The sequence below is a fragment of the Symphodus melops genome (assembly GCF_947650265.1).
Source record: "Symphodus melops genome assembly, chromosome: 16".
NCBI classification, from domain to species: Eukaryota; Metazoa; Chordata; class Actinopteri; order Labriformes; family Labridae; genus Symphodus; species Symphodus melops.
Window position 1 is genome coordinate 2,313,966 of NC_136706.1, and position 21,364 is coordinate 2,335,329.

The following is a 21,364-nucleotide window of genomic DNA, read 5'->3' on the forward strand; positions in this document are numbered from 1 at the left end:
ACAAAAAGTCAAACCAGCAAGGTCCCTTCATAGCTTAGATTTGTCGAGGTCAAACAGTCGTCACTGACCCACATTTGTCAGCCCGAACAGGAAATAAATTAACCTTAACCTTGAGAATCCTTTGCGATGAAACGTTGTCCAAACACACTGCTTCACTGTGTGAGCAAATTAGCTTAAAAAGCTTCAGGGGGAAACTGGGAAAGCAAGAGTTGAGAGCCAAAGCAGCTTGAAAAGGCATTAAGGAGCAGACGAATTCTTCCAGAACAGTTCAGGGATCGCCAACGGTCTACTTCCTGGACTTGCATGACACTCCACTTTTTGGAAAGAGAGACCTGCCTGGATGTGATTTGTACTGGAGAGAATCATTGGGACGACGGCAGCCACTGTAACCGCCTGTGTGTACGCAGTTGTGTAATGCTTGGATAGTGTGCAGGATCTAACAGACCACGGTAAGGTCTTGGCTTGGTTCTGTGGATGCCAACATTGCTTTGTCCACCAAGCTGGTCCAAACTCGATTGCGATCGACGGACTCAACAGATTTATTCTTGTTGACTTTTGTCGTCACCTGAAATTGCCTCTAATGCCTTTTTAAGATCCATAATTGCCATTCAATCCTTCTTTCGGTTTTCCTCTCGGAAAATGGTGGACTGCTTCCTCCAGGTGGGGAGAGAGTCTCTGTCTCATGTGAAGGAGTTCAAGTATCGCAGGGTCTTTGTGTATAATGGATTGCGAGATTGACAGGTGCAGTTTATGAAGGTGAAGAAGCAGCTGAGCCTGGAGGTAAAGCTTTCGATTTCGATGTCCAAGCCTCGTCCATGATCACGATCTTTAGATAGCGACCAAAAGAATGAGATTGCAGATACAAGCGGCCGAAATCAGGTTCCTCCAAAGGGTGGCGGACTCAGTCTTAGAGATCGGGTTAGGAGCTCTGAGTCGAGCCGCGACTCCTTCACATCGAAAGGAGCTGCTTCTGATCTGATCAGGACGCCTCCCTGCATGTCGTCTTCCTATAGGGAGGTCTTCCTGGCAGGTCCAACTAGAAGGAGGTCCCTGGGTAGACCCAGAACTCGCTTAAAGGACTACACATCTATTTTGTCTTTCCTTGTGTCATAACATTTTGTCCCAGTGGTTTTTTTTTTTGGACAGATAACGGAGGTGAGACAAACGAGGGCGGCAGGAACTGGCCACTTCGAGGCAGGAAGAATTCACTGTGGGAAGGAAGGATCCGGGGGAGTTGGGTTTGCCGCCAGCCCACTTCTGGGACAACCCGGAACCGTCGGCAAAGAGCTCATCCACATCTCTGATTGGCTGAAGGGGGAAAAAAACAACTGGACAGATTCCACATTAGGTGAACTTTGATGCTTTACTGTCTTAGATTCCCAGCTGAGAAGGGTTTTGCGGGTTTTCAGGTCATCCTGTGGCTTTCTTTTTTTTTTTTTTTTTTAATCCTCAGCAATACCAGCTGTTGAGTTCGACCGCCTGTCTTCTTTTTTGGGCCTCTTTCCGACCCACCTCCCCCTAAAGCACCCTCACTCCAACTCCCTCTGCCTGTCTCCCTGACCTAGCGTCTTTTTCTTGTAGGAGCCCCATGCTCCTTCAATAAGCCCTTTGTTACTGAAGCAATGGGAGCTCAAAGAGAAGGAAATTCCATCAGTCATTTTCAGACAAATCCAGAGTCCCTCCATACCTTTCTTTTTTTTTAACTCTTATCCTCACTGAAGCTCCATCTCTGCCCCTCAGAGCGAAGAACGCCTTCTATTGGACGAGCTTTTTTATCGTAGCTTCATAACTATTATATATACCTGAGAAGTTAGATTCTTTAATACCTAATAAATTAAATAATATGTAGTTGATTTCTTATTAAATTATGATGTAAACGATATCAGGCGTCTATCAAGCTTATAAAATAACTTTCAATCAATATTTGGATATTTACTTTTAAACTCTTCACTGTTTCTTTCATCAACTTATATAATTTAATTATTCACGACAATTTGGTGTCACAACTTATCACAGTGAGTCTTTCCCCTCCCTCTCTCTCTCTGTCTCTCTCTCTCTCTCTCTCTCTCTCCCTGGTCTCTGACTCTACTGTCCCATCTCTAATTTAAAGGCATAAAAGCCCCAAAATAAATACATATATTGAAATAAATAGCTCAAGACCAACTTCTGATGGCTTTTAAAAAAAAGTCACGTGTAACTTTTGGCGGTCAGCTGATGCACTGTCCGTGCTGGTTTGAGTTCAGGTCATCATCCTGGCTGTCATCGCGTCCTGTTTGACTGACACATTATATTTGTAAACTAAATGTGGACACAGAGAAGAAGGTGAAATTGAGGGCTGCAGCAGAAAATCAAGGCTTAGACCCGGGACCACAAACTACCACTCACAGCCAACAACTGGACTGGATTGGCTGGCTCGCGTCAGCTGACCGCGCGGTTGTTGCTGCTGCTGCTGCTGTGAGCGACGAGACAAAATGCAGTTTGTTATCTTTCTTTTACAGCGTAATCTTGTTTTTAATTGACTTGTTTGTTACAGACAGCAGCAGGTCGACCTGTGACTTTTAAAAAAAAACCCAAAGTGAATGTTTAAAACAGTAGGCAGGCATGAGAGAGAGAGAGAGAGTTATTTTAGTTGTGTTATCAGACGCTGTGGTCACAGAGAGCGGTGTGTTTTCTCTGTGGTGCAGTGCGGTCAGAACATATGACTGCCTGGTGAACGACGGCCAGCTGCTTTAGATTTACAGATCCCAGTGGATTTTACAGTGCATGAGTCAGACATCCCAGTGTGTGTGTGTGTGTGTGTGCTTTTTATCTTCCAGAAAAGGGTTTGCCTCACGAAGACTCGAGCTGCTGCACAACATTGACCCTCTACATGTTGACATTATTCCATTGAAGTTATGTTTCACTGTCACATAGAAGGTCTCTTATCACAGTCATTCATCTTCATGGGGACACTGATATTGCATTTAGACCATTGACTGTATATAAAGATGGACTGCATGTCTCCATCACCTCCAGCAGGCCTAAATAATCCTGTATCTGGCACTGATATCGACCTGTTCTTCACAAATACTAAACATTTAGCAAAAATCCAGTATATGAAGCGAAAGTGTATCCTTTTTTTTAACTACATTTATTTATTCTTTCTTTTCATTTAGATTAACATAAACATCAAAGTTTAGTTTGCAACGGCATCCACCCTGCTGTAAGCCCCCTCCTGGGGATTTTATTGGACGGGAAGTGTTCCCCTCTATTAGACGACAAATCGAGTAGCAGTGTTATCGAACGGTGAGCAAAACCACTTCGTTTGAGTTAATCAAAATCAAATGTGAAATCAGACAAGGATACATCCTTCGGAAACAGAAACCAAAAATACTTTTTTTTTATCCCGGCTGAAACAAGTTTATTTCTGCTGTAAAAATAGCATTTTAACATGGGTGTTAATAATAATAATAATAACTTTGTTTATATATATATATAAAACAACAGCTTACAAAGTTACTGCTTTACAGTGTTAATGGGACTTTTGGAGCCAGTCTCAAGTGGACACTTTTACATTGGCCTCATTTTTCAACACCGGAGAATTTAGCTTGGCCGACATACCTTTGCAATTTACTAAGTACAAAAGACTCATTGAGCTGGTATTTTTAAAAAAAACCCAGACATCTTGAATCCAATTAAATCAAGTCAAAGCAGACTGGGGCTTAAGAATATAACATGTTATGTAACATTTGTCTAAACTCGCTCTGGTTATTAGAAAGCCGCTGTATGTTTTTCTGAGTGTTTGACGTTCGTTTGAGTGGATTAAGAGATTATGAGGAATCTGTCCGGAGGTAGATTTAGTGATGGTGGCCGGCGTGGTCCTGGATTTTATTTGGAAATTACACATTTTTCATCTAGTTTTTCACCTGTTAATAAGATGATATCTCTTCATTAAAGTTGGTTAACCATAATTAAAAGGTTTTTCAAATGTTAAAAAAAAAACAATCAACCTATTGTGTTGATTTTTCTCTCTTTGTCTTTGTGATTGTTTCGACTCATGAAGTGACATTTTTATCTGTTTTCATCTGAGGAATGCTGATAAGACAGAGTTGAAACCATGATCAATCAACAGTGACGTAATCTGAGACAGATTGAGGGAAGAGTGTGTGTGTGTGTGTGTGTGTGTGTGTGTGTGTGTGTGTGTTTTCACTCTGAACTCTGTGATTGCAGGGAGGTTTCCAGGAAGTGGGTCCTGTGACTGCCCTTTTTTTTCTTTCTCTGTCAGACTCAGTGGATCGCTCTCATTCTTGTCTAAACCACTTAATATTAGGTGGTCCTGGTTCTGGTCTCAGGCCACTATTTCGGACTTTGTGGAGCGTGCTGCACCTTGAATTCCCGTTGAGAAATAGTCGCGGAATAGGAGGAGTATATTTTTGAACTGAAATGTTTGACAGATGGAGCAGAGCGGACTGACGTGAGAGTGCATGCCCTGCTTTGATCTCCTGTAAAGGTATAGCCTTCATCCTCTCAGAGTACAGTGGTTCTCTCCTCTCTTTAAGCATGTAGGAGACATGGCACAAGAATAATTATAACTGATTACTACCGTGTGTTGCTCTGTGCTATGATTTGGAAATCTGATGCAAAAGTTTTGAAAAGGATTCTGAGGTATAATTAAGGGGGTTTTCATGACAGCAATAATCTGAAACACACACTTTAAGAAGTTTGCAGATCAGACTCAGCAGCAGCTTTTGATCCATCACAGATCTGGGTTCAGTGTCTGCTTAAGAAAAAAAAACTCTTGGGGGAGCCAGTGAGGGATCTTTGTCGCAGCGTTACTTCTAACTGTGACTCATAGTTGATAACAGGAAATTATGGATTTTTGTTTGTAGTTGTAGCAATGATGCAAAAGTGTATCAGCCAAGAGACAGTCTCGGAAAAATGGGGCCAATGCAAAAGGACAAAAAAAAAAAAAAAGGAAGTTCTTTGAGTGTCCACTTGAGGCTAACCCCAAAAGTTCAAGAAACCCCATGAACACCCACGTTAAAATGCCTTTTTTTTTTTTTTTTTTAGGGCAGAAATAAACTTGTTTCCGCCTGGATAAAAAAACGTTTTGGTCTCTTTTGCTTCTTTTTGATGCTAACTCCTCAAAGACAAGCTCTCATGTGAATCTTAATTGTCGGCCTCCACAGTGACACTCGGCTCCTCGGCATTCCAGACTGAGATCCCCCCCCCCTCCCCATCCCTCTAAACCCTTCATCTCTTTGAGTCCCCGCTCACTCCTCTTCGTTTCTTCTCATTATCTCTGCCCTCTCTTTCAGCCTCTCTTATTTTGCTCACGAAAAGCCCTTGTGTCTCTTCCTTTTATTTATTTTTTCTCCCCCTGCATACTTTTTCCATTCAAACTTTTCAAAATCCCTCTCATTTATTCTCACTCTGATCCTGTGAGAGTGGGGGGATCCCGACTAGAGGGGTCCCTGAACTTCCCACTTGTGGTGAGAGAAAAACTGGACTTGGCTCAAAACTTAAATCACCCCCAAATTTCCCCTTCATACTCCCATGCTGTCTTCCCCTTCACCCCCCCCCCCCCCCCCCCCCCCCCCCCCCCCCCCTTCCTGTTAAGCCTACTTGTGGATTCTCCTGCTCTGGCTCCGGAGAAATCTTCAGTGTGTGTGCATGTGTGTGTGTGTGTGTGTGTGTGTTTCCAGAAGATGTAGTAATTGTAGAAGAAGAGTTAGAGCACCCACAAATAAATCCTCACGACCCACCTGCTGACATAACTGAATCCGAATCTCGAGTGACGTCAGCACCAACAGACACGAGCGCTGCACATCTGCCGTCTTCACAAGTTTGCGACATGTTTGCACCCGAGGGGGGGTTTTTGTTCCACATTGAGAAACACAGCTTCGGTGCATGTGAGAACAATTAAAATGCCCGCATGTCATTTACGCAACGATCGCTGGAGAATTCGATGTCAGAGCTTTTATCATGTGGTCGCAAAAAAACGCTGAGATCGGAAATGTTTTAATTCTCCAGTCATGTCGCTGCGGTTGACTCTGCGCCACTAAAACGAGCCGTGATGGGACTATGGGATTTGTGTGGGTGTGGATTTGTCTATATGAAGAGAATGGGAGGAAATGTTTGACAACGTTAGGACACCGAAATTACTCGCAAATCGTCCTAATCGAGAACATCTTGTCAGGGTCACACATGGCACGAACCTGAGAACAGTCTGCAGCTCTCTTCGAAAAAAAGGCGCCTGGGAGACGTGTTTTGTAAGAACAGAAATAGAAACAAGAGCCTGCAGAGCACTCACCATGAAATGAATAGTCATATAGGTCAGGGGTTTGAATCCCAGCTCCTGCAGCCACGTCAGATGTGTCCTTGGGCAAGACACTTAACCTCATGTTGCTCCTGCTTGTCAGCGGTGTTTGAATGTGTATTTATAGGTGAGTTAATACTGATGGTGTCTTTACACAGCAGCCTCTGTCATCAGTGTGTGAATGTGTGGGTGTGACCTGCCGAGTAAAAGAGCTTTAGGTCGTCAGAAGAATAGATGAGGATTTTGAGTCAGTGATCAGGTTGAATTGTTCAGTTTATGATGAAATGATGCCAAATGGTTAATTTGAATGATTGTTCTGTATTTTCTGAATGTTAGAAAATAGGAACCAGCTGCAAAGATGCCAAATTATTTGTTATATTTAAAGACACAGAAGACTGAGTGGCCACATTTCCAGCGTGTCTGACAAATTCCTCCACCTCCAAAAGCTCCAGGAGTCTCAGCACCTTTCCTCCAAACAACAGTTTCTGTCTTTTTAAAGGGAAGGATTGTTACGGACAGCTCAGTTCTCGTCTTTTCACTGGTGAGTTTACAGCACAAAGAGAGCTCTTTCTTATGTTTATTTTCACACCTACACTTGATACTGGCTGTGAATCCCAGGTATGCAGGGATTTCTGGAGCCAGTCTTCTCGTCCACAGAGGGCGTCTTTTTATCCACTGGTACTTTAGCATCGAGCTAATCAGCAGTTTTAACAAAGAGAAAAAAAGATGGATGAGCTCCATGATCAGCTCTGTTCCTGCTGCTCTCTGCAGGTCAGCTGAGTTTGTCCTGTGTACCTGTAAGTAGTCATCTCTTTTGAAAGTGTTTCTCAGGTTTATGGAAAAAAAAAACAGATTTTCTCCTCTGACGAGACCTTGATTTCATTTAACAAGGTTTTTACATTTACAGTCTTTAAATGGGTTTATCTTTATATTTTTGTTTTGTAGCATCCCATGTTTGAAATTAAAACTCTTTTCCTCCACGCATGCACCCTGTTTGACCTTTGACCCCTCTGTGATTGACCTCCCACTAGCCGCAACATGCAGACAACCACAGGAAGTGCTCCCTGCAGAGCGCAGGCGGGCCCGTCCTAATGCGGGGCAGTTTGACCTTTAACCTATCACGTGAATTGATTGACAGCTGACAGAGGCAAACAACAAGGCAGGTTACTGTGGAAAACCACTAAAGAGATATATGACATGAGCTACTTTAGTTCATTAACCCTCTTCACAAATACACACCTGAAAATGTCCAAGAAATGTCAGGATGGCCGACCCCTGAAACCCTCCTGACATAAGACCGTCACAGTGGACGATTTCCCCCGTGGGACAGGAGACAAGATGCTAGGTGCAACTCTCTGACTGTTTTTCCTTCACATCAATGGTGCGTGTATTTTTACACATTTTAACATCAACCAAAGAAATTCAGAAATGACCTTTTAATGAGCGTCCTTTTGAGATTTTCGACCACGATGTGTTGCCACTCATGCTTAAATTTTAAACACCTCATCTACATGTTTTAAATTATTTTTCACGTTTATGAGCTTCTAAAGAACACAATGGTTTCAGGTTGTTGAGCATGTGACACATGCTCTTAAAATAAGATGCATTTCTGGCGGTTAAATGTGAATTAAATGTGGATTTTGTAATGGCAGCATTGCAGCATTGAACCCCACATGATTATTTGATGTGTCTCTCTTTGGCCATAAACGTGTCACTCTCTTCTCCTGTTAGTTTACTCTACAATCAAAACTCTGCATCTCAGCATGATGGGATAGTTCCTTTAATTAGATGTTGCCTCTGCTTGCTGTGCATCTAAAACCAACGCTGAACGGTTTCTCAGACCACTTTTGCACTTCTCATACCCGGCTTGTGGTGAGCTGCCCCTCCTGACAAGTTATTCCATCTTCACCCCCTCTTGTCATTAGGAGCAGTGGTGTCACAACTCGTCTCCTCCTCGTCCTTTTCAAAGAGGTTCTGGTGTGTCTTTCACGCTTCATCCTGCCCTGTGAAGTCTTCCTCGCGGAGTGACAAAGACGCCACGGCTCTGATTCGTCTCTGCTGAATCAACGCTGTGATTCGCCGGCTGTGACATCGGCCCTTTACGTTTTTGTTTTTTCAGCTGTGACAGAGCTGTTCTGTGGGCCTCTCGTGTGACGACCCTGAGAGATATGACAACGTTAAAAGTGTGATGGCCTCGCGTGTTTTGATTGTGAGCATAAGTGGGACGCCGAGAGAGAAAAAAAAAAAGAAAGAAAGAAAGAGAGTCTGCCACCCTTGATTCCTCTCTGGTATGTCCTCGAGGAGACATCGAAGACTCTCAGAGTGAAGTGAGGCAGGAATTCCAAACAAGATTGTGTCTGTCTGTGAAAACAGATTAAAATCAAACTGACCTTTGCAGCCAGGAATGTGATGAACCTTGAGCTTGGAAAGGAGAGAAATACGACATTTCATCACACCTAACAAAAAAAAGATGATGTACACAAGCCATTATAGAAATCTCACTTCTTATTGCAAGAAATCCAGGGAGGGGATGACGTCACAGAGCTGCAGGTCGGGCTTGAACCCGGGCCGTCCACTTGGAGGACTGTAACCTCCGAGCATGGGCGGGGTGACCGAGCTACAAGGTCATCAAATACCAGTAAAAAAATGTAAAAAATAAAAAACTTTAAGAAAATGAGTTTGTGGCATAACCATCAAATATCAATCCTTCTTCCTCAGCTTATTTATGTTCAATTTAATCAGAACTACAAAATTAAAAACATTACAATATCTAAAGTCAATAAAGGTTATTTCACAGTTTATGTTTTTGTATTTCTTGATTTGAAATACCGCAAAGATGCAAACCGAAGCTCGACCTTGAGCCTGTTATAACTGCGTTAGTTTGCCCAAATATCACGACTGCTATTATCTATTAAGACTCTTAGCTTGAGTCTATTAACTCCGGTTTAAGGATCGGTTTGTAACTTTATTGACCTCATGTTAGAAACAATCACACTGTGCATCATCGGCCATTCTCTGAATCAAAAGCAGATCGTCTGAATTGCTTCCAGTCTGTTTATTTAGGTCGTAATCTAAAGAGGGGAAAACGGTCGTTTACAGATCTCAAAGAGAGAAGCTAAAGTCGTTGCTTAAACTGCATTCATGATAGGAGATGATTGTTTATTACAGTAGTATTTGAATTGTTCTGAGTGAGTCAGATCCCTGGAGGTGGACGGATAACATCGGGGCTGTTGTTATTGACAATGGAAGCAGAGTTGTTCATCCAGAAACTCCCTGAGAGAGAGAGAGAGAGAGTCATGAGACTTCCCTTTTTATTTTCTCTGCACTCCAGTCACATTTGACCGACCGAGGAGCACAAATAAGAGGGCACCGAGGTCCTGGCACCAGTCCGTCCCCTCCTAGTCACAACAGTCTCAAAATAGTCCATTCAGACTGGTTCTGTGTCGTGCAAAGCAGAAACCAGTGTAAAAAAAAAAGTTTTTGTTTTTGCACCATTCCTGTTTCTTCAAACTAGCCAATTGTTATTATGAACACTTATTTCTGCAGAGTTGTGCGGCAACAGATGACTGGCTGCTCGGTCATTTGAGAGGGTGAATGCATCGACACATGTCTGGAAATAATGCTAAGCATGGCTGTCTGCTGTGCAGCCTATAGACTGATATGTCAGACCTGAATAGATGGAGCCTTCAGAATGTGAGCAATCTGCGTCGGCTGCTGTTAGCCGGGCGTCTTCGGCTCAGCTGTTAGCCCCCCAAAGTAAAGGTTAAGACGCAGATTTGGAGAGAATGTGACATGCGGACTACCATAATGTTCATGTAACGCTGTGTGAATGTTGTCTTTACAGGGGGGAGGCGTAATCAGAGATGCAGAGACAGCAACTGCTTTACGCAGACGACGACATGTTCGGCTTCAAATGTTGAATTGATCCAATCAAAGAGGAAAACAGATTTTTCTGTTTTCTCGCAAGTTAAAGCGTCGCAATCAATACTGAAAGTTAAAAGTACAAACAAAAAGATAGAAGCAAAAGTAAAAGAAGGCCTCGTGTGCAAATGATGCTTTGATTCTTTGTTTTCCACCTCTGCCCGTTCTTTGTCCAGTCAGCTTCAAAAAACACCAAACTGTTCATTTTTCTGTATTTGTTGGTCTTTGAGAATCGGGCCTTTTCAACATGTTGCTTAATGCTTGCTGCTGAACGCTCCTGGCGACTCGAAGGTTTAGAGATACCAGTTTAAAGTCAAAGATAAAGACGTGTTTTAAATCTGCTTTCTCCCTTTGTTACTGTCTTTGCTTTCCCTTCCTTCCTTTCTATTGAGTTGGTTAATATAGAACTGTGAATCACTAATTAGTGGAGTCACAGCACTCCTACTTCAAGCTTCTACATTTCAGGTTTTTTTTTCCCATGTTGCCTGCATGGGAACAGAATGAAGCTTACACACTTCAAGTTTCATCCAGCCTTGATTTATAATTCCTCTAAAATAACAGACGCCACATTTCACAGCTAACAACACATGATGTTGTCACTCGCACTGATCAAACATGGACAGTTTTGGAAACGGGAATAAGATCTTTTAATAAACACAAACGTGTGATCTACTTTTAGAGTTCCTCTATTAATAAAACAAAGACTGCACACATCATTTTAAGTCCGACATAAAAAATCAATCACAGCCGACTGTTGAAGGTGATGAAACACAAGAAACATCCACATGGAGAGATTAATATAACAATCCTTAAAGTAGCACAATGAGAACAACTAAGGCACCATAATAAAAAGTAACATTAGTATGGAAGCCCTGAATGGACATACATCCATCTTGTGCCATGTTTTTTTTTCATACTATAAGTAATTTATGTTTTTTTTGTTGCAACTTTTGTTCCACCTCTTCTCTCATAAAGCCTTCATGGGAACCAATCAGAAACCTCACACTCTGATTTAAGAGAAATTGGATCTGTGCAGGCTTTGATTTGATTTTACTGCCTGAAACAAAACAGCATGTGGCTTCCATACATAAGTGACATTAAATAAATAATTGATGGTCAGCAGTTTGTTGTGAGTTCAGAGCAGCGGCGGTGATTGGTGGATGGGGGGAGGGAGCTGACGGAGCAGTCACTCCCATCCAAACAGGAGTCTGTCCGGGCAGCAGGGCAGGACGGAGCCATTCATTCTTCTTCTTCTGTGGTCCTGGAGAAAACGTGGAGAGGATGAGGAGGATACAGTGAGAGGAGAAAGGGCACATTAAAGACAACCTGCACAAAGACAGAGGAAGACACTCGCACGCTGCAGGATTTCAGAGAGACGTCGCTTCAAACTTCCATCGCCAGCAACTTTAAGCGTAAGTAGATTTTCAAAATAAAACTTTTTTTTTTTTTTTTTTTTTTTTTTTAACTTGTCTCTACAACAGCTGGAAGTTTTATTCTTCGTTTGTGAAACAGAGACTTCCTAAAGATTTCAACAACGCGTAAAGAGGACTGTTCATTGAAGTTTTCCACATGTTTCTGCGGTATTTCCTCCTGGAGCTGAGAGGGGAAACTCGTGGCAGGAAAGCCGAGCAGACTGATGCTTTGGCTCTGACGCACTGAGACCCTGATAAGTAAAAAAAAAAAACAGTCAGTGTGACACCCAGCAGTGATTGTTTGCCATTGATTTGGTGCATCATTGCAGTTTTAAGTCATGAAAGTGTGTCTTGCATCTTAAGTAAAACTGACAGTTGTAGGAGGGATCAATTTCAGAACGGAAACTCTTTTTTTTTTTTTTTTTTTTTTTTTTTTTAAAGTTGGACTCACGTCCGAAAGAGTCGTTAAAATGTAAAAGTATGTAATTTCTTCAGATGCTAAGACAAAATAAAGCGGCCTATCATCATTTGAGACGATGCAATACGCCATGATTGACAGTTCTACGTATTGATTTATGTCTTCAATCAATTATCAAAATAGTTGCTTCATTGTCTGACCAATTAATCGACCAAAGTTCGACCAACTCACATCGTTCAGGTATTTTTTGTTGTTGTTGTAAATGACACAAAACCAAATCCTTGTATATGTTTGTTTAAATGTTTGGTTAGAAAGAGGTAAATCATAATTCTCCAAAGTTTACAGAACTATTTGATTAGATATATTTTCTGACCTTCTGTCTCTAAACTAACTATAATTAGTTTACTGTCAAACAAACACAAAGAACAGCAACCATCCAAATTAGATTTGTTATTTTGATTCTAAAATAATTAAATTTTCTTTTCACTGCTGCTTGAAAAAGATCGTTTTTAATGTCAGTGTGTGAGCTCAAGTGTTCTTCCTCCCACAGCTCCTCTCTAAAGCATCATTCACCCAGAACACCTGATCCTGTTTGTTTTCTGTTCATCAGAGGACACTCTGCAGGTGTAAATAACCTTTTTTTCTTTTGTCGCTGGATGAGAAAGTCTTCCAGAGGTCTTGACAAAGTGCGACACAGATTCTTGTCTTGTTTTCCCCCGTGTTGTGTTTCAACATTAAACCTGAGAACTGGTCCCACCTGTAAACCAGTAAACCAGTGTTTAGTGTGTGTGGAAGCGAAAGCCCTCCTGAGGGCGCAGAGCTTTTATATTATCTCTGAACCACGATGTAACCACAGTCAGAAATGCACTCGAGCATCGTACATAAAGAAAGCTTTACTTTCTTTATACTGCTTGTGTTTTCCCCCAAACACACATCTTGTTTTTCCATGAGTGATGCTCTTTATGGCTGTGTTTTAATAGAAACAGTGTTCATGAGGGATGTAGTGTTGTTGTTCCAAACCTCAGCCTCAGATTCACTGTGGTTGGAACGATCACACACACACACATGAACTGTTTTTCCACGTGGAATATGCTCTCTCTCTAATATATTAAATCTCTGTCACAATAGCTCTTGGGTTTTTTGTTTTTTTCTTTCACAAACATATGCTTAATTCAACTTAGCCTAGCCTAACTCCCAAATTAAAATCATTAATCATCATGTTTTGCTGACAATAATGAAGACTCTAAATCATAGATTGTTTAAATCATGGGCGCAGTCTCAGTGACATCAGCCAGAAGCAGAGTTAGAAGTCCAATGATGGCCGTCACCATTTTGTGAGACGCTGTCAACATGCAGAGAGGTGAAGTTAAGAAGGGCCTGAAACCTGCAGGCTGACAGTGGTGTTCACACCTGTCAGTCAAATCTGACGTGACACTAATGATGAATGATAGAAAACCGATGAGTCATGCGTGAAAGAGACGAGTCGTGTCTTCACTGCACAAACACATGATGTATTTAAGCTCTTTAGACAGTTCGCAGGAATTTACTCGCTAAGCTTTCTGTCGCTGTGGTATTCAAAAAGATCAAAATCGTTAGATGTGATTCTGGTAAAATTGACGTTTGAAACTCTGGTATTGTGTCGACCCTAATAGCCTCTGAAGGTCGCCTGGTTTCCAAGGCAACTGAATCGTTGTAGTCACTTTATAACCAGCTGCAGAGTTTCAGCGGTGCAGCCACTGTGTGGTCTCGGTATTCTGTAATTAGCTTGAACCATTTCTTTGCAATTTGTCCCTTTTCTAATTGATGTTTCTGATGTTTAATGACGCTGAGGTCATCGTTGCAACAGTGACACGCATAAAAGATGGCGGCCTCTGCCTTTGGTCAGGGAATTGCCAGTTGGTTTGAGTTTAAACGCCAGCTAATGCACGTGGTCTCTCAGGGCTCCGTGTTCGGCCCATTTAAAAAAGCCTGAGGTTAATTTATTACGACCATACGGAGCAGTTTTTTCCCTCTCTGTTAAACGCCACAAGAAAGGCGTTTTTCTCTTTCTTGGCTGTTTTGCTGCACAGATGCTTTGAAAAACTTCTTTTTTTTTTTCTCCCCCCTGCTCTGAACAGAACGGTAAACTTTAAAAACCGTGGGCAAAGAATACTGCCAGTCTTCTTTTTACAAAGTGAGGATGATGTAGCCGTCGATACTTTCAATGCACGTTGCAGAACGTAAAACAAACAGACCACATCGTCCTCTGTTCGTGTCTTCTTCTGCTTTTTTACTTCACTGCCTTTGTCATAAATCCAGGATTTTTGCTTCAGTTTATGGGAATGGTCAGCGAATCTCTCCTGGAATGGGAACTATTTTCAAAAGGACGATTTTGATTTACATCTTCCCCCTGATTTGGATCCTAAAAAAACACTTTCTTCTACAACTGTAAATATAACTGAGTGATGGAAATCAGACCTGGGCACTATCAGTGTGTTCTTGAAACCAAAGCTGGGATTGTGGTGTCACCATGACCGGAGTGTGAAATCCACTAACTGAACGGCTCTCTCTGTGTCAGAGGTTAAACCAGACGACTCCGGCTGGCTGGGCCGAACATCTGGAATACAGTTTGTGACAGACAAGCCTGCTGTAGCTGCCCCCCTAATAACAAGGCTGGTTTTTCATCCGCTGTGTGTTCAAACTACTGAAACAGTTGCACTTGAGTACACAAGAGCAACAACATTCACATCTGTTTTTAACAATCAGCGCTTTCTTTGGGTCATTATTTCACCCTGCAAGATTCTCATCGGGTGCACTCCATAAAACTTTCAACAGGAGCATCCAAGGAAGTGCTCTAATGAAACCAACACATAACAGAAGATGTTTTTTTTTTGTTATGCTTGTTGCCCTTCAGATTGTTTATTTGGCTATAAAATTGATGTGATGCAAAGAAAACTCTTAAAGTCTGAGAGAAGTCTAAAGTGGGTCACATTACGTTACAAGGTTTTCCATTTCTTAGCCTTTTAAAGCAGAATAACTGAGTGAATTAAAAGCAGACGTATGTGTCCGAGTTTATTTCTTTTCTTTTTTTTTTTTTTTAAAGAGCTGTTTCAGACATGGGATGTTTCGCCAGTTTTTCACCAGTTCACTCGTTATGCGACTGGGCGAAGCCTTGTATGGTTAACAATGTTTCGTTTATTTGCGATGACTCAGCGATCCAACAGGATTAGCAAGCTAATGCTAGCGTATGATTATTCAAAGTGGGGCTGCTCACTAACATTAACTCACTTTATGTATATTTTTACAAAAATGTACAACGCCTAACTCTATTTTTATAATAAAACCACTTTGTTGAATTTCTTTTCCCCCCCCCTTGTCTCAGCTGTCTTGAATCGTAAGCTAACGTTTATTTAGCGTGGCGCTAAGTCTGTGTTTACAATCTTTAGGAACAAGTGACGGTTTTACAGTCTGTTGGGGCAAAATCAATTATTACTCTTCCTCACTATCATGTCTGCCATTGTCCCAACGCTTCCTCTTCTTCCTCTTTTTTTCTCACCTATAGACAGATAATTCGTCTTCACTTTTCTTTGTTTACTTTTTTGACAAACTCTGGCTAACGTGACAGCAACACAAACAGCCCCAAACTAGCATCAAGATGAATTTAACTTCCAAATGCTTTCTTTTTTTAAAATGCGTTTTTCATCGTTTTTTTTTTAATTGCTTTTATACGTTTTTGTTGTCGGCAGGGAGCATGATACATGATAGGAGCTCAAAGCATCTCCTCTCTTTGTGAAATGTGCGACTGTTCGGCCGTGTTTTCACGATGACCTTTCTGTGTGGTCTGCGTTTCTGGTCTGTCTCTGACGGGATCCTCCGCAGCTTGACCAAACCTTTTTCTACTCTGTGTTCCTCTGGCCTTCGTGCTACGCTGTAGGGCAGTCATGCACACTGATTAGATTAGGCAGCATGGAGCTAATCACCCTTCTCTCTCCTCTCCCCCTGCTATTCTTCACTCCCTTGTTCACTCTTTTATCCCCCCGTCTCTCCCTGTCCTCGGGGCCACCCCTGTGGCGGCCCAAGATCAGCCTCTCCAGTGGGTACACCCACCTCCAGCAGCTCGAACAGCCTGCTGTTTACTGGAAAACCAGCAGGGTGGGGTCTTCACAATAACAAAGCCCTCAGCATACACTTGTCCCCTCTATCCATTGTAGGCTGAGTGTATGTGCTTGTGTGGAGCAAAGAAAGAAAGAGACATCCAAAGAAGTGAATGACTTGTGGAGGGCGGAGATGGGGGGCAGCGGGGAAACTCCTCCTGTCGGGTGAAATGAGGAGAAAGAATCTGCAGTGGGTTTTTGTTCCTTTGTGGCGAGCTGGGGGTCAGTCTCAGGGGAATGCACGGCAGACGGACGGTGGGTTTTGCAGCTGCATGGCCTCCAGCACTTAATCTAGTCCCTGAGCAACTGCGGGCTCATTAAACTCAGCCGGTTGTGTTCAACATTCACTTCAGGTTATGTCTCTAAGCCACTGCTGCGCCTCCCTGCCAAATATCCTGCCTTTTCCTCTCTCTCTTTTTTTAACCAGCTAATGATGGATCAGACGTGTTTGAATAATTGAAATAAGCTTGGACTCGACTCAGCAGTACAGCTGTATGCTAATGATGAAAGGTTACCACCTGCTACTGTACAATAGACGGCCTCTGTGTGTCGTGTGTGATAAGGCGGTATCTTATGTTGAGTTTGGCTCGGCTCATGGAAAAGGCGATGGAGGAGATTACTCTCGATTGCATATTGTGTTTTTGTCCGAGCTGGAAGTCGTGATGTGAGAAAACGTCGGTCAGTTTATGACACATTCAGACTCACTGGTTGTTACTTCGGGTGCAGAGTGGACTCGGCTCGCTGCCCTTCTTCCACTGTCCTGTTGTTTCCTTTCAGATCATCGTGCAGCATCGAGGCCGGACGGCAGTGATCACTGACCGGAGCTAACAGCCCCACCTAGTGGTGGATGTCTACGGGTCCCGATATCTGACCGGTTTTTTGATGCGCCTAAGTGTGAGAGCGACCGCACTCTTCACTGAGATTTATTTTGGGGCTTTTTTGTTTGAGGTGGGAGAGAGAGGACAAAGTCAGAAATCAGGAGACTGACACGCTGGGAAAAAAAGCCAAAGGTCGGACTTGAACCCAGGCTGACCGCTTGGAGGACCGTAGCTTGGGTACAACCTATCTTAATGCTATCCATCCATCTCGTCATCGCACTCCTGGCAAGAAGGCAAATAAGCATAATCTCCAAAAATCAAAATGGATGGCGTGTGATGTCCAGAGAGAAAGAGAAATTCAGCACCTGCGTTTTTATTGATTAAAAAAAAGAGCCAAACTCTTCCAACCACGTTTGCTGGGAAAGTTCCGTCAGGTCCGTGTAGTTTCCCTTTGAGTGTAACGTCATTCACTCAAAACACTCTCCTGATAAGCCCGTTGATATTGGTTAAGCTTTGTAACAGCTCTTACTCACATTTACTGTAAACTCTCAGAACAACTGAGGAATCCTCCAGCTGCTAAATCCCGTGTTGCTCAGAACCACAGCTTTAAATCCCGTGTTTGGGTCGAGCTTTCAGCAGCACCATGGAAACCCTATTTATGTTTGGACTGGCAGACGGTCACCGGTCATTATCACCGCTGCACACTGCAGCCGGAGCACAACAGCACGACTGATTTCTATAACGCTCGCTCTGTTTTTTCTCTGCATCCTGCCTTGGCAGACGGAGTTTTAATAGAGGTGACTCATGCTTAAATAATAAAAAAAAAATCAGGTCACAGCAGTGACCTAATCCTGCTCACATTACTAACTGTATTCACAGTGGTTGAACGTTTGCCCCCGCTCCGTCTCTCTCCGGCTCTGTGCAGTTTACAATGAAAACATTGATTTATAATGTGTGTTTTATCAGAGCACATTTCTCATCTCTATTCAACAGTAAGAACGTCTCAGTTTAAATGTTTCTGAGTACACACTGCAGTGATTTGACTACAAACAATGAAAACAAAAATCAACACCAATCTGCAACGTTCTGTTTGGAGCTGCTGGATTAAAAACCTTTAGTTTACTTAAATAGATTCCCACTAAGTAAAACTAAACTCAAGGTCTTTCTGCTTCCTTGTTGCTCACCGATCAGCAGAAACGTGTCCGTCTAAGGTCCAGTGTGCACGATGAAGCGGCATCTTTTTCTGTGAGGTTACACTCTGCACCAAACTCATCATCGAGATGTTAATGTGGCTGTGAAAACTTTGTAATCCAGGTCTGGAGATGCTGTTTGGTTTGTCCAGATATCAGTGGAGTCACAGATTACAGATCGCCTCGTGGCCTGCGGCTCATGTCATTCCCCTCTCTATCTTCTGTCCTGTCTCTCCAATCAGGGCACAACAAGTCCAAAAATAACTCTTGAGAAGAAAATAGCTTTGGTCTTTTTTTCACTTCAATCATAAAATGACAACACATGATATTAAAAAAAATTATATTATCAAACTATTTAAAATGCTGACAAACCAAAACAAGAATTCCTATTTTCAAAGGAGTAGAAAAACTTTCTTCGGGATAATTCTTGGATCGCTCTACACCCTCATCATTGGACCTTTAAATGTCGTGTCACGGCTCGGGAACGTCTGACCAAACGCCTCCGCTAATCTTCCTCAGCCTGGTGACGGAGCAGAGGTCTGCTTAATGGTCTGTGCAGCTGAGGGCGACTAGCCCACTAAACCAGACTGGGATTATGTTACAGCACCTGTACACACACACACACACACATCAGTGTGTTGTATTATCTATTCCCAGCTGTCGTGGATGAATAAAGAGATTTTTTATGGACACAAACAAAGTCAGTCTGGATTTTGAAGTCGTAAACAACATCAAACACTAAACCCCAAATCTCCGGCTCTCATACCGAGCTGATACGAGAAGGCTTTATTGAATTAAAGCGTTATTGGCCAGGCGAGTTTTCCCATCAACAGATGCTTTCAGTTTAATTCAATCTCAGGTACGAACAGCATGGAGACGGCTCCAGTTAAATCAACTTCTTTAATGTTGAACTCCTGACCTCTCCGCTGACTCGATCCAATTTATTTAGCAAGAAAAGCTTCCCTGGGAACAACAAGCTTCTTCTGATGCTTTCAGGCTAAATGTCGCATATTCCTCCCAAACTGGACCTTTTTTTTTTTTTTGGGTCTTGTTAGACCCGAAATATAACAATGACCCCGAAATGTTATAAATAAAATTTAACAAAATGCTGAAGCCAAAATGTAATAAGTTACATTTTGAGCAACTACGTTACTACGTTTTGGACTTAGCATTTTATTACATTATCGACCAGTTATCACATTATTATTTTGGGTAGTTGTTACATTTCGGGCTCTTTGTAGACTTTATAAAAGTTGCATGCTTGCTTTGGAGGGGGGGGAGAATGAGTCTTTGTTTGCTGTTGTCGTTTAGGGCCGGCGGCACCCTCGGCAGCTCTCAGAGGTATTTGTCATCTGAAGCCAAAGATTACCCTCGTCGCAAGGACATTGTGGAGTAAACACAGAGACACGGAAAGTGAATCATAGAGGGCAATAATGATAGTGTAGGAGGACAAAGAGCAGGCGAACACCAAAACCAAAGTCAGACGGAGAAGAGACAGGAGAGACCAAAAGGACAAAAGAAAAGAAAGAAGGTAAGACTGACGCGTCCCTGGGTCAGACATCTGTGATCCATCTCCCAGGGCGGCCCGTTCTCCCCTCTGCCCCTCCTTTGACAAGCCCCCTGCCCCAGAGATCACTCACTCCGAGGGGTTCCACTTTTTTAATGGCTCCCTCTGACCTTCATCCATCATTCTGTCGCCGCCGATACTGTTTGGATAGAACGGTCTTTTCCTCTGATTTGACTTTCTCTCAACACTACGATGACATATTTTGATATCCTTGAACAGACAGATTTCGGTGAACGTTGGTACTTGGTGACAGAGGCTGGGACGAGGTGGAGGGGACAAAAAGAAGGAGCGTGTGGTGGAGCAGCAAACGACAGAACGTGTCCTCGTGTCGAGCTTTTAAGGCCGGTTCACACGGCAGGATTTTAAAATTGTCGGCAGATTTCCCAAACTTTAGAGACCACACACACGGCGATAAATAATCGGAGGTTTTACAGTTTCGGTCGTACAGTGTGTGGTGTGCGGCCACACGGCAACATCAACACACCACACACGAACCGATTTCACTCGCGAACGTCCCCGATCAGACGGGAAATCTCGCAAAACCTCTCGAGATCAAACGTGATTCCAGAGTCAACAAACGGACGGAGAGGATGTAACAGGGATCGTTTGTGCTGTTTTTATCTGAAAACACGTTTTAAAAAGAGGCGTCGGTCAAAGGAGTGGAGACAACGGGAGCATGAGCTGTACTTGCTACATGTTGATATGGAGGTGAGTAGCAGTTGTTTTGCTCCCGGTGTTTTCGCTAATAAGTCACCTCGCTTTCTGATTGGCTACGCGTCACAGTCAACAGGCTCGTGCTTGTTTCTCCTCGGGGGAAACACCACACATGATGAGAGATCGGGCCAAAACAATCCAACATGTTGAATATCCCCGATTTGAGATCGGAGCGGTCCCGACATTCTTCCGACCAGACGAGAACGTTCTGAACACACCACACACGGCAGGATGATCTTATAAGATTATCTTATGATGATCGGGGCGTCCTTAAGATTATCGGAAGGGGAGAATCGGGGCCAAAATCGGCGTGATTATCCTGCCGTGTGAACCAGGCATTAGTTAACTGGCCAACCTACAAATTCACTTCTGACGTCACTTCTTCTGTTTTCTTCAGTTTTGATGAGGTCAAGAGAGCACTTCATTAAACACCCTCTCCTTTTAACTAACTCGAAATTTGTATTTATTTAAAGGGAACTGTTCAGTGCATTGCATTATTTCCTCTAGAGATTGGACTGATCCGATATTGGGACCAATATTGACGTAGTTAACGGATTGGATTTCGGGCTGACGGCGCAGATCCGCGTCGCTGATTAATTAAGAAAGATCTTTTTCTGCAAAATCCATTTTCAGGAGCTTGTTTTTAACCACCATCGTACACTAAAACAGAAGAGCAAAGCCTGGTGTTTTTTCCTGTAAGGAAAATCTGAGGATGGTGCAGCATGATTGTACAGGAAACCTGTGAACTGAAACACATTTACTCCAACAGACGGAGCCAATGTAAATCTCACGAGGGAGTGATACCAACACAGATCTGTTAACCATGTGCTCGGCTGCTTATTCAACGTAACGGGACCAACGTGACAAGAAGGAGCCGACGATGTTTAAACATT

The 21,364-nt window shown here is 42.8% G+C and overlaps 1 protein-coding gene across 1 annotated transcript in view; it reads left to right on the top strand.

Moving 5' to 3' along the window:
- Window positions 1-11,146: 11,146 nt before the first annotated feature.
- lhfpl2a (LHFPL tetraspan subfamily member 2a) overlaps window positions 11,147-21,364 on the top strand; it is a 37,768-nt gene continuing 27,550 nt past the window's right edge. Inside the window, exon 1 of the mRNA XM_079365083.1 lies at window positions 11,147-11,631. The gene's annotated coding sequence lies outside the window, so the exon portion shown is untranslated. The remainder of the gene's footprint in view (window positions 11,632-21,364) is intronic.